The 13,385-nt window shown below is 43.0% G+C and overlaps 1 protein-coding gene across 1 annotated transcript in view; it reads right to left on the bottom strand.

Moving 5' to 3' along the window:
• The window catches only part of LOC116940276 (long-chain-fatty-acid--CoA ligase 1), a 43,143-nt gene extending 31,085 nt beyond the window's left edge, over nucleotides 1–12,058 (bottom strand). Inside the window, exon 1 of the mRNA XM_032949853.2 lies at nucleotides 11,958–12,058. The gene's annotated coding sequence lies outside the window, so the exon portion shown is untranslated. The remainder of the gene's footprint in view (nucleotides 1–11,957) is intronic.
• Nucleotides 12,059–13,385: the final 1,327 nt, after the last annotated feature.

Here is a 13,385-nt window from a genome sequence, read left to right as displayed (position 1 = left end):
CACAAAATGCCCTTTCTACCACAATTCACATTGCAAATGTTGATTACGGCTGCACTTGCAGAACGTTGGTTATGACATTGGAAAGTGAGGGTTCAGCATAAGATCGTATGCTACATCTGAAACACAATTATACTGCAATTAATGTTGAACTTGGTATACTGTGCTGGTTTTAATAAACAAAAGAATAAAAAAAATATCCTGCGATACCCACAGCCGATATACGGAATCTTGTTGGCCATTTAAAAGTGGCCAAAACAAATGCGACGAGTCAGTTTATTCAAAGTCAGAGAGAAGGTAAGCATTTTTTAAAAAGTTGAATAAAGAAAGTTTTAACTATTGGCAGCTTCAGTTCCAACATAAAATTCAGGGGCACGAAAATGTATTTTCAAAGACAGCCATGACACAGACATCCAATACAATCCAACAGTCATCTGTTGACTAACTCGGAGAGAAACCAAACACTTCAATTTCAACATATAAACAAAACCCATCTAAATGTAGCTATGTCCTTGATACGAGAACCCTAATGAACCAGAGTAACCTGTCACCTCAACCCATGGAAATTAACAAAGAGCCTTTTCAAATCCTGACAATCAATTGTCAGGCCAGATCAGCCAATTGCCACACACTGCATTGATAAATATTTAAAATGAACGTGCCCTTTTTCAGCTACATATTACTCTATGGCAGGGGTCAAGAATCAAACTAACAAGCCATTTATTTCGAATTCGGTAAAAAAAAATAATATTGCATGTGAATACGAGACAGTGGGTCCTTAATAAATAACGTCATGAAGCAGTCCTTAAAGAGCCGCACGTGGCTCCGGAACCGCAGGTTGCCGACCCGTGCTCTATGGGGATGGCTCTCCGTGTGGCCTTTACCCCAGAATGCCAATGAGCAGACAGAAACAGAGGTCATTTAGGGCATTGAATTGCAGGTGCAAACTGGCAATCCGTCCCTGTGCTGCAGCCTAAAGTTATTCTTACTCCAGTCAAACGTCCCCCACCCCTCAATACCAGCCTCACTTACCTTTCACACAGAATGCAGCCAATGGAACAAAGTCATAAGACCATCACACAGCCGACTAGAGATTCCGTACGTAACTTAAAGCTATACATAGTGCTGGATGCACGGTCAAACGTCCTCTAACAAATTAAACCCTCAGCATACCCTCACCCTCAAGGTTTAAACAATAATTAATATGATAAGCAACACCTGCATGCAGTGCAGAGGTGAACGTACATACATTTTCACTATTACCACCTACCTCAATGGAGTTTTCTTTGAGTATGGAAAAATAAATTGCAATGGTCACATTCCTGCTATGCACTGCTTGCATTGCAGATATAACTCATACACATGCAGCTTAGATTCAGTGCCTCCAATTTGACAGTTATAAAGGTGATATATTCAAGCGAGAACAGTTGTTACCGTGCACAATAATAACCCATTAAAATTAACATTTGTAATTCAAAGACTTAGACAATTGCATACCATCTGGAATTGTAACTTTGCAAGGAATTACAGAACTACGAAAATTACCACTTCTGTGATGTTATTTCAATAAAACGATGAAGTTAGAAATCATCCAAATTATTTTTTATTTGTCATAATTTGAAATATCCCCCCCCCCCCCGGAAGCTAACATAATGTTCATTTGAGCAACGCGTTTTAAACCAGGGGTCATGGGAGCAACGTAGAGTTGTTTTTGCAAGTATAATGTGTACGACACACAGCTGTTTGGCTCAGTGAAGCTGGTTGGGGGCATCTAAGCCCAAGGCAGCTCACACTCGGATCACATGAAAATTGAGGAAAGCAGACTAAAAAGGTTGCACTTGGTAAATTAAAACAAACTCCTGGCTTAAATATATTTAATTTTTGTTTTCAAATACGACAGGGATAAACAATGCAATGTTGCGCAAGACAATGTTGAATATGAACCCTATTATTATATTTTGGTACTGGTAAAGGAGATCTAATGATGTAGATGCTTAACCCCGAGCCCTCATTACTTTGATAGTGCATTGCCTTTGAGCTGGACGCCATTTGGCGTCCTCTGGTCTTCCACCAATTGAGATGAGGCTCAAACGAAAGCCGTCTCTGGTGTGGACCAATCAGTTTCAAGGACAATGCATATACTATCAGTATGTTTTTTGTTTGCATTTTGACCAAAGAATCGTGGTTAATACACACATGATTCCTTGTAAAAACGTTTCAGTTTTGTTGCCAGAAAAAAGGGGAAAACCCCTATTTTTATGCTAATACTGTAAAGGATTTGTGTGTTCAGAGCATAAGTGTCTTTAAAAATCCCAGTGTTAAAGACTTATGAATGACGCGGGCATTAAAGGTTTTACCTTTCGTACTGTTTGCAAATTTTCACACAATGCACTGCGGTTGAATGTGGTACCTCATTTACCCGTACCCAAGTTAGAATTAAGTTGTTTAAACCTATAATATGTGGTATTGGATATCTGAAACAAAACGTATTGAACACCGTGATCAAACATGACAACCGATTGACAAGCACAGTAAGCATCGCAGCAGTATGCGGCCAAGTGTAGATATCCACAAGGGCAGAGACCTTAACCCCCAAATCAAAGTTCAAAAGCTTAACAGACCAGAAATGTGTTTTCAAACCTTGCAAAAAATGTGCACAACATACAAATAACACAACCCCTTGATAGACTACGCCTTTTTGCCTTGAAAGAAACGATGTGATGTGTGCACTGCCAGAGATAAGAACTGCGAGATGGTGAAGGGATTTGCTGGAGTCATAGCCAGGATATTTAAGTTGGTTCTTGCAGGGATGGGTACCCAATTTTACATTAATTTTTTTACTTCAAGTCATTGTAAGCTCTGGAGATTCCTGACGTGGAAGTAGTAATGAACCCACAAGAGTTAACCGAACATATCTCATGGCACTGTCTAAGCCAGGGTTTGGATATATTTTCTGGAAGTACGTGTACAATTACCGTGTGATGGCAGGCCACGCCACATTACACGTCATAAGGAAATGTTATTTTACATCACACGGTAGACACTTTCTTGTTTATCTCACTTTCATCTCAATACATAACGTTTGTATCTTCACGTCTTGGAGCTTTCGCTCTTAGCAGGCCATTTGGGCAAGATGTGACCACGGAGCTGATGGTTGAAACAACTTGGTCTAGATCGGGAATGGAGTTGAGCATTAGATTTCACTCTCCACTGTAAGAGCGCATATTTGTAAGGGTTATGTGGAGAAGAGGGTGGAGACGATGAAAGCAATTCCACACACAAAACCCATTTTAAACTAGGAACACCGGTTTATTTTCCTGCTTATTTGCCAATAATCTCCACATAGTTATGTTACAATTTGTTGTGCACATCCATGAAGTGTTTTTTTTGTACATGAGCACCTATGCATTAATAGTATCTAACACGATTAATTAAAAAAATTATCACGACGCTAAACATGTTATATCACATCAATCAATATAGGCCCGCTCTTCCGAACCGAATTGGGTCACGGGGGCAGCGACTCCAAAGTCTTCCAACCTGTCCTGTCCTCTGCCAGTGGCATCAACTGTGGCTCCCGGATCGGTGGTCTCTCCTCGACCAGGCGCACCACCCGGTCTCTGGGTCTAATGACTGGAGGACGTCCTTCAAACGTTTCCCGGGGGAGTCTTTCTTCAGCATCCTTAGCAGATGACCCCATCTAACCGTAGCTGGCTTCGCTACACGCTCAATAGTACAGACTCGATGTTATAAAACGTTAAAGTTCATAACCAGGTAAGTGACCATTACGAGCGTAAAAAAATGTGTCAAAGGTTAAATTATGTGCAAGGAAAAGTACTGTACAACATGGCAGCGCAATAAGCATAATAAACATCAAGATAATAAACCCAAAGTTCACCAGGAAAGTAACTATAAGAAGTATGATAGAATTAGCTCCAAATGAACAGCCAAATTTACGTAACGATTATATTGCACATCTACCATTTGGGAAACCAAAAGTAGGTCACAGGTAAAAAGGTAAAGAAAGGTCATGAAGGTCACGCTGTTCAGCATTCACAGATGAATCAATATAAACTATGTGCAGCAAAGTTCAGACAGATTAGCCAGATCATAGAGACGTCTTCTTATCCCACAATCCAAAGTTCAGCTGGCAACTTGTACATAGGACTTGCAGCGATTTAAATGCGATGTCAAAAGCTCAACTTCTTAACAGCTTGAAGAGAAAGTTAAAAAGGTAGCAGCAAGAAACAAATATTTTGCAATATATTTTAAAAAACCAGCCTACATTTGTGTCAAGCTTGTCGACAACACCTCTGAAACAAGTGTTGCGGGAAAACCCTTGCGAGGGTAGACAGCCGTTAAGTGGTACTGGTATTTCTCGATGGTATTCACTATCATTACGGTCATGGTGCTATTTATGTTAGCATTCCAGGATTCAATTCCACAATGTGCAAAGTTAATAAATAATATTACTTTAAAATACCTTGTGTCTGGTGTGTTGAATAATATGTATTAATGCACAAGTTTCAATCTAAGAATATGGGTAATTGCAATACAATTTAGAGTAAAGGTAACATTTAAACAATTGGGCTATGTAATATAGAAAAACACTTTGTGGTTAATGGAGAGAAACTAAGCTGCTTTTAAGCCTATTCATTTTGATAAAATACATATTGTCAAGTATAAGTTTTTGGATTGTTTGCTCATGCGTAACATTTAAAAAGTATAAACTAAAATGTACACGTGACCACCTTTAACCCATTTTCAAAATTGCCGTTCCTTTGCCAAATCCATAGTTATAGCGGTGAGCGCTGTAATTTTATACGATGTAAGAACGAATCTCTTACATTTATGAGCGCAAACTTTGCCAAAGGGGAAAAGTGCAAGCCAACCGATAAAACGAGCCACAGCACACTGTGTGTGTGTACATGCGGTCGTGTAGTGGTTTATTGACCTGGTCAAGGCCTATGATACCATCAGTAGGCCTGGGCTGTGGGTTGTTCTTCGTGCTTTCGGAGTCCCTGACCCTCTGCTCACGATCATTAAGGACCTTCATGATGGTGAGCGGGCCTGGGTAAAACTACGTGGCCGGAAGTCGAAGCCATTCGCTGGTCACTTTGGGGTGCGACAGGGATGTCCTCTGGCTCCCACATGATTTAACATATTTTTCGACCACGTAGTTCGTGAAGTCTTTGATGGCTGTACCAGAGGAATTTCCATCTGGTACAGATACAATGGGAGGCTGATCGATGCCCGGGTGTGGTCAAGGGATGGCTCCCTATTGGTCAACCACGTTATGTATGCTGATGATTTGGTAATTGCTGCTCAGAGGGGTAGTTCGAGGCGCTGCTACTGAAACTGGAGCGTACCACTAAGAGGTGGGGCCTTTCCATCAGCCCCACCAAAACCAAGCACCAACCTGGGTATTTTGTACCATCTAGCACTCCACCCCCACAACGCCCAATCGGTGATGAGGCAGTTGTGGAGAGTTTCCCATACCTGGGCAGCGTGCTCATGACTGGCTCCGGTTTGACAGCCGAGGTCTCACTCAGAATCAGTTGAGCGGCATTATCTTTTCATCGGTTGCATAACGCTGTGTGGAAGCTACTTGGTCTGTCGCTCTGCACGAAGCTTCAGGTCTTCTCGGCCACGGTCATTCCCTCCCTTCTCTACGTTTGCGAAACGTGGACCACCATAATGGAGCATCTTTGCCGATTGGAAACATTTAGGCTGTCCTGCCAACGATCCATCCTATGTTTAACCAGGCTGGATTGTGTGAGGAGCTCACAAATCCTTGAAAGATCTGGGCAAAGTCCCATCAGTGAGCTCCTCCGGTAGGCAAGGCTGCATTGGCTGGGTCATGTAGCCCGCATGTCCAGTCACCGCATGCCTAAACAGCTTTTGTTCGGAGTGATGTGGTACAGGAGGACGTGGAGCTGAGTGGACTTGCCGATGACTGGAACCAGCGGTGTCAAGATTGGCCTCTGTGGAGGAGGCTCGTGAAAAACGCTACTGGGCAGTTGGAGGCAGTCACCCTCCAACAACAACGGAGGGCGGAGGAGTGATGCTCACAACAACGAGCGGAGCGCCAGGTGGCTAAAGCACAGCAAGTTGGCACAATAGGGGGCACAGGTGGTGCATCAGCCAGTCGTCTTAGTCAGTCGACCTGTGGCATCTGGGTCTGCCCCGTGACCTCCTGCCAGCGGACGTTCGACACTTCACGTGATAGCCTCAAGGTGCACATGGCCTGGCACAAGCATCGTGGCGACGTCACCGCCACTTAGTGGCGAATGGCGGTTGTTGTTGTAGTGGTTAGCGTGCGGCGCTACAAACCCGGAGTCCCAGGTTCAATTCCCGCTCACGGCCAACACCAGTGACGATTACCTGAACTGATCCTGGGCCTATCCTAGGTCGACTCGGCCTCAAATGAGCATCTGGTGCGGTGTGCCAACATTGCCACTAGGGAGACAAAGACGGTCGGGCGTTGTGCTGGCCACCCACCCCCTCGTGTACCGTTCCGGTCTTAATAGGTGCTCGCTAATAAGCACTTGCCCAAACAGTCTGCTAAGGCTATACGGGGGATCTTTGTTTCATCCATTTGAAACATCATACGTATGCAATGTGCCACAGCAACAGTCAGCATTACAGCACCTTCAAATCAACTCAGTGCTTAATGAGAAGCACGCATTTTTCTTTCGCATGTCTCTTCACACATTAACAGCTGCTTCCCTTTCCAAGCATACAACGATCGTTTAACAAAATGCATCTGAAATGCAGTCTCTTCTACAAGGGACTTGCCAATGCTGGGGTATCCATTATCCTTTGGTGGAGCTTGGACAGATAGCTGGAGAGGTCAGCTATCTATAGGGGGCGAAACTCCAGATTATTCTGAGCGTACCCAGCATCCAAAAACTGTGGTGACCTTCAGGGGGCATTGTGCAGTGTGCAGATGATCAATTATTTACCACCTGCAGATTGGAGCTCATCAAAAAATGATTTACTTAGAGCTTTGAAATGCGTGGTTAGTTCAAGTTGTATAAAATAACGGGAAGTTGTTGCTTACGTCAGAAAATGTAAACATTTTATTTGTAAACCGTATCAAGAATATTAAATGTTAATTACCCTGTATTTGCATGGCACAGTGTAATAAACTAAAAAGAGTTTGAACGTTAAATCTAGTTTTTTTTACAAGACACCAGTATACACTAATAACCCACTCAACTGACTTTTGGGTGAAGTCATGATTTACATATACTATAATTCTATTCATGTTGGCTTACTGAAGGCTTTTTTTTAATATACATTACAACCCGAGGGCATTTACAAGCAAGCAAAATGCTCACACACAGAACAGTCTTGCAACACCACAACTCAAGACGCTCCAGTGGTAAGTCAACTACTTTTTTTATTGTTGCTCACAAGTAATTAGCATTCTCCCGGTTTCCCTTCCACCTCCACTCTTTCCCGAGGCTGTGGGTCACCTTTGCCCCAATTTCAAGGCATCATGAAGTGCAAGCCAACACCAGCCCCACCTCCTAACCCACCACTGGATTTGGGAGAAGGATTTAAGAGGTCTAAAAATAAACCTTAAAAACCTGTTTGCTGACCACTGTGTGAGTGGTTGTATCAATTGGGCAAGCTGCTACCGAATGTCACCAAAGCAGATGATTTGACAAGAAAACTGTTGTTACCGAAAATATCCAAAGCAAGGTCCCTGCAATTAAAAACAAACACTTCACCATGGCTAATTAAGGGCAGTGGGTACTGTAGTGTCAAAGCAAACGCAGAAGTCAACTTTAAAAATTTGCAAATGGGCCATATATTTTTTACCGAGGGAGGCACGACAACTCTTGATCCAATATGAAATAAACTTTATTATAAAACATTAATATCAAGGACTTGCCCTTTTGAATAGAGGAAATTTATTAAAAACGTTGCCCAAAACTCACCGATAAATGCACTCGGCGATAAATAAAGTATTTTTGTCCAAGGCAATGGTATCACAAGTTATACGCTTGTGAAGTCATCTCACAATGTCACATCATACGCCTGTGACATCTGCGGCAAAGAAAACAACGTCGTTAATATAATCCACTGCTGGACGAATGCCTCCACGAGCCCCACCCCCGGCTATACCCCAGTGTTGTGATGTCATAATCCACCTAGCAGCTCCAGCCAGCAAGCCAATTTCATCACTTTATCTTCACAGTGGACATACATTGAGTCCACACCCTCCCTTTGCTTGTCATTCCATCATCACTCTTCTTGACCAACAACCATCATCTCTTGTAGGGGGCATGTACAGCCCAAGCCCACTTACGTTTAAGTCAATACGAGGTCTTAAACAGGTGTATGTTCTCGAATACACGTTCTCCTTTGTCTCTCAACGTAATGCCAACCATGCACTCTCCATGTTTCTTGGTGCATCTTGCAGTTTTTTTTATTTCTATTTGCTAACGTACATTGGTAACCAAATGTTCATTTTGGATGGAGACCTGGTTACACTCTAGAGCCTTGGTCACAGCAAAATGGTAAATATTTATATCACTGTATTGTTTATACTGTTTTGTTTGTAATGGAAAATAAGACATTCCACAATGCATCGTAAAACACTTGCGCAAAGTTGTCAAAGAATAAGTAAAAAATTATAAAACACTTAAAGCAGCCTCGTGGCACTAACTAGCATTCGAAACCATTTGAACTTCAGTAAACCCAGTGCAGGAGTTCAGACGAAAAGCTATTTAAAGCACACCGCTTTTTTGAGCCTCATTCATTGTTACAGAGCTAATGTAATGTTTGTGTTTAGATGTTAAGATAACACAATACGAAAACGGAACCAGACTTTCACATACCCTATATCATAGTCAGAGCCGTCCCTAGGGTACAGCGAATCAAAGTGACCGCCCCAGGCCCCGCGCTTTGGAAGGGCCCGCGCTTTGGGGGGCTCCGCGCTTTAGGGGGCCCCGCACTTTAGGGGGCCCCGCGCGTCAGATCTAATACTACCGGTTTAGTTTGAAGGATTTGCCCCAGGCACGCCTTAGGGACGAAACTGACTGTCGTAGGTGTGTGGAGTGGCTTGTAGAGCCAGTCTAGGGGGACAGTTTTCAGGTCACCTCTAATTAACAATAAGAGACGCAATACTTACAAAATACAACTTGGCCTAAGTTGGCCTCTCTGCCACACTACAAACCCCAATAATGCTTGCTCATCCTGGACAAAATACCCATGAATAATATATATAGAGTATAACAAGCCAATATTTAAACTTTTTTCATCAGTGAGGAATTACACTTAGTAGTTTTCTTGACGGATGGGCTTTTACAGGATTTTTTTTTAAATTCACATTCTACTTGTACCTATATTCTGAAAATAGCATAACCCGTCAATTGGTGGTTTCATTAAATTCCTGACAGTTAAATTATTTACGCGGTTATCCATCATAACAGCTCACTGAAGGGACTGCTGAAACTGGAGCGTGCACTATAACAACCTTGCATGTACTTCAGTTAAAACAATTGCACGTATGGGCTTTGTGGCCTTTCTCACAGCACTCCACCACCTTAAACGACCATCACAGTTGTCTAACAAAATCAAACTGGTGGAATGCAGAACTTGCAGTACATCAGAGCCCGATAAAAGCACACCCCATAGGAGTAAGTTACAGGCGTGCTTGTATCAGAAGTTGCCCTTCCTCCCATCAGCGCAAAGTATGCATGTTGCCGAGGTATGTAACGTGCTATAAAAGTTGTCTGTAGATCAAACTTTTACAGTATTGTTTAAAACATTACGCCGTCGACGTTTCACGGTAGACATCGCCTTGACAGACAGATAAACCTTGGAAACAAAAACACATTCAATGCAAAAGGGCTTTGCAAAGTGTAAGTGACGTCTTTAAAGGTGCATTGGAAATGCTTGATACTCCTACCGCTGCTCCTGCTGTTGTGGACTCATGCAGACAGCTATGGCTACAAGGTTTGGTGGTACATGTTGTTTATGTCGTTTACTGTGAAATTTCGGTCATAGTTCCTATGATCACTGTTACATTGCTTTTATGGCTTTATTTTGGGGATTTCAAAAACTTTTTGGTTGGCCATGTTTGTTTGTTGTAGTACGGAGTTAGACTGATAGCTTTAATGTAAATTGTTTTGTGGTTGTTGTTGTTTGACTTGCATCCCACTGGGATTTTTGCACACAGCGTTGGTATACAGCGCTTTTTCTGGAAGTTTTTGCTGTTTTTTCCCGTATTTTTCTGTTTGCGCATAGTCACTTTAAGATGTTTTCTTGTTCATGTTTTTGGTTTTTGTTTGTTGCGGTTGCACCCGATTCAAGAGCCGAATGGCTCACAGGGCTATACCAAATAAATGAAACTGAAAACACAAAAGTGTGAAAATGAACACACACGTATTTTCATCCAAAGTTGGACAAGTAGCAGCCAGAATTCACGTGCCACAATGTTTTGGTTTAACAATGACCATAAATTTTCCCCCAAACACTCCAAGCCTGCAACCAGACGTAATTACTGAAACATGTACTCAAATATACGTGTGCCCATGAACACAAGGCTTCACCCCCCCATTCCTGTGGTCATGTGACATTGAGTCTGTGCTTTATAAACACAACTTGGACAAATTGTACGCTTATTGGGCTATGTGGCCAAAGCAAACAAACACACATTACATATCAAAGCAAACAAACAGGCAAACATTAACATTGGAAAACAGGGTATTAACGTGCAAGCTCAAAAAAATACCTTAACAAAGACGTCTTAAGCCCAAATAACTCGTATTGAACTTTAGACAATGATGATATGCAGCTTTTGAGAGGCTCATGAACGCATGAAACAAAATGCCAGACTAATCCTGTATTACACTCCATACAGTATTACCTCCATCATGAGGAATGTGAGCAACATCACCTCACAACTTCCAAAACGTGCAACTTTCTGCAACAATGGGAACGTCAACACCTGCAAATGCATAGCCAAGGCTGCAAATACTGTAACTGCACGTTTGGCTATACACACATGCCCTTGGATACAGATGTAGTTTGGGATGTGTGCACATGATTGGTCAAGTTAAACAAAAATTCAACACAATATTACGTTATTAAAGTGACCAGAAACACTACAAATGGCAGTGCGGTAACCAAACGCATTTGTGAAAGCTACATGAAAACGTGGATTGTCTGCAAAAACTGATGTTTTAAAACAGTTAGTAAATTCAAGTGTAAACTTGTAGTGATCAGGTGGCCTGTAACTTGGCCCACAAGACTCGGACGTGCCCTTCGATTCATTGAGCAACAACATGTCCAAGTGTGGGCCGGGGAACCACGCAATTGATTAGCTGCCTCTAACAAAACATACTTAGCATCTCAAAAGTAAATTTACATGGAATATTTTTTTTTTATTAAAAAAGCAATTTTACACGCGTTCACAACGTAGCTGGGCTACTGCAACTTCAGCTATGTTGCAGAGCACCAGTGAAACGAATTCACACATGGCACTCAGAAGCGACGGCGTTGGCCATCATTGACCAAACAATGGCTCATAACAAAAACTCTTTTAACTGCAACGGGAAAACCGGTCTCGACTTGTTCGGTAACAACCCCTCGGTAGCTCTCAAAACACTAAAAAACATCAAACCCTAAAAACACACACATTCCCCAGCTCTTTCTAAGAACATGGCCAATACACAAACGGACACTTGCATCTTTGCACGTGGCAACGAAAAAAAACTCCTCTTTCAACATTCGCGCCACTGCCCGAAAACAAATATTTAAGGGGTTAATTAAACCCCATTCAATCTGCACCGCCGCACTCTCATACGCGCAGACCGGCATATATACGCACGTATAAAGTGTTAACCATGCACGTGTCACTTTTAAAAGTTGCTGGGAATGTTGTAAAGAAATCGATGGTGGTGGCGGTGATGGTGCAGCAGCAGCATTGGCGCGTACAGTACCTGACAACGCGTGCTCGTGGCGGTGCCGACGCCTCTCTGCGCTCCCCCTCTTAGCGCCGGGATCGCCCCGCCCCCTATCGTACCCCTCGTCTCCGATTGGTTGCTAAATAAAACAACGCCCCGCCCCTCTCTCCCCCCCCCACCCCTCCTCTCACCGCACCCCCCCGCCTTAGGTGACACGGTTGAGTTCCCCCCCCCGCCCACTTTGCCCATTGCGCGACGGCCGCAAGTTGCCACGCCCGTCCGCAGCTTCGCGTTGTCATTGGTCAACGAGGGGGTTAATGCACGCGCGGAATGTGCCACCACGCCCAATCCTGTGGGCGAGGAGGGGGGAGGGAGAAAGATGGGTGGGGGGGAAGTGGGGGAGGAGGGTTCGCGCGCGCTCTGATTGGTCGCCGGCCCACCCCCCCCCCACCCCGTGAGCGGGGCAGTCGCGCGCCGTTCCCGATTTGGCGCCAAAATTTTGATTTGAGCAGCACTCCTTTCACTTACAGTCTTACACAATGAGCAGCGTTGGCTTTTAATTGGAATTCGTGAGAGGTTAGGTTATTTTAGCATAGGTAAAATATATTGTGCAATAAATGTTGATTCTCGATGGGGGCCTGGTTACAGAAAAAATAAAAAAACGCGAACAAAAGAATGCAAAAACAATTGTGCTTCGTAATATTCCAATTTGGCACGGCGGTACATCAGCATGGTGCAACCAGCAGCAATATAAAGCGACTAGAACACATCACATACAAAAGAAACATAACTTAAATTCTTAAAAGAGAACTGAAACGAGAACGAGACCCAAACAAAAATAACAGTAGAGTCATTAGTTGTTGATATGCACCGATGCTGTGTCCCCCTGACTCCGAGCTGAGTTTGAAGGGTCATTAACGAGGAAGACTACTTGAGTGTTACGTCCATTAAGCCCTTATGGAATTCTAATAGCATCACGACGATGCCACTGCTATATTTAATTAATGCAAGTCATGTGTTGTCATGGCAGTGCTGCAGATGCTCCGCACCTAATTATGAAATAAAACATGATTTACCTAAGCTTCATGTTCACGTCACAATTTAAGGTCGACCTTCATGAGCCCACAGAGATCCAATTAATTGCAGAAATATTTTACAAATTGCATGTTCTCTTTCCCCTATATGAATCTAGCAAATTTCCCATTATAAGTCAATCCGTAATTGCAGACTCAGAATATGTATACTGGAGGAATCCGATGATATGCCAGGCTCTTTTTCACAGATGTCCAATAGGGGTGGGTCAACATTTACAGCAACAAACAACACATAACAAAACACTATAGGAGTGCAAAGTAGAGGAAAGGTAAACTAATCACTTAAAATATACAAATACAACTCAACAATTTTTTTTTATCTGACCAGGCAGGTATTGCCCACTGAGCTTTTATTTTTCAGAAGCGACCT

Source organism: Petromyzon marinus, chromosome 8 (genome assembly GCF_048934315.1).
Source record: "Petromyzon marinus isolate PM22_M1 ecotype Great Lakes invasive population chromosome 8, UKy_Petmar_22M1.pri1.0, whole genome shotgun sequence".
NCBI classification, from domain to species: Eukaryota; Metazoa; Chordata; class Hyperoartia; order Petromyzontiformes; family Petromyzontidae; genus Petromyzon; species Petromyzon marinus.
Note: the sequence above shows the minus strand (reverse complement) of the source record. Positions and strands in the feature narration are given on the sequence as shown.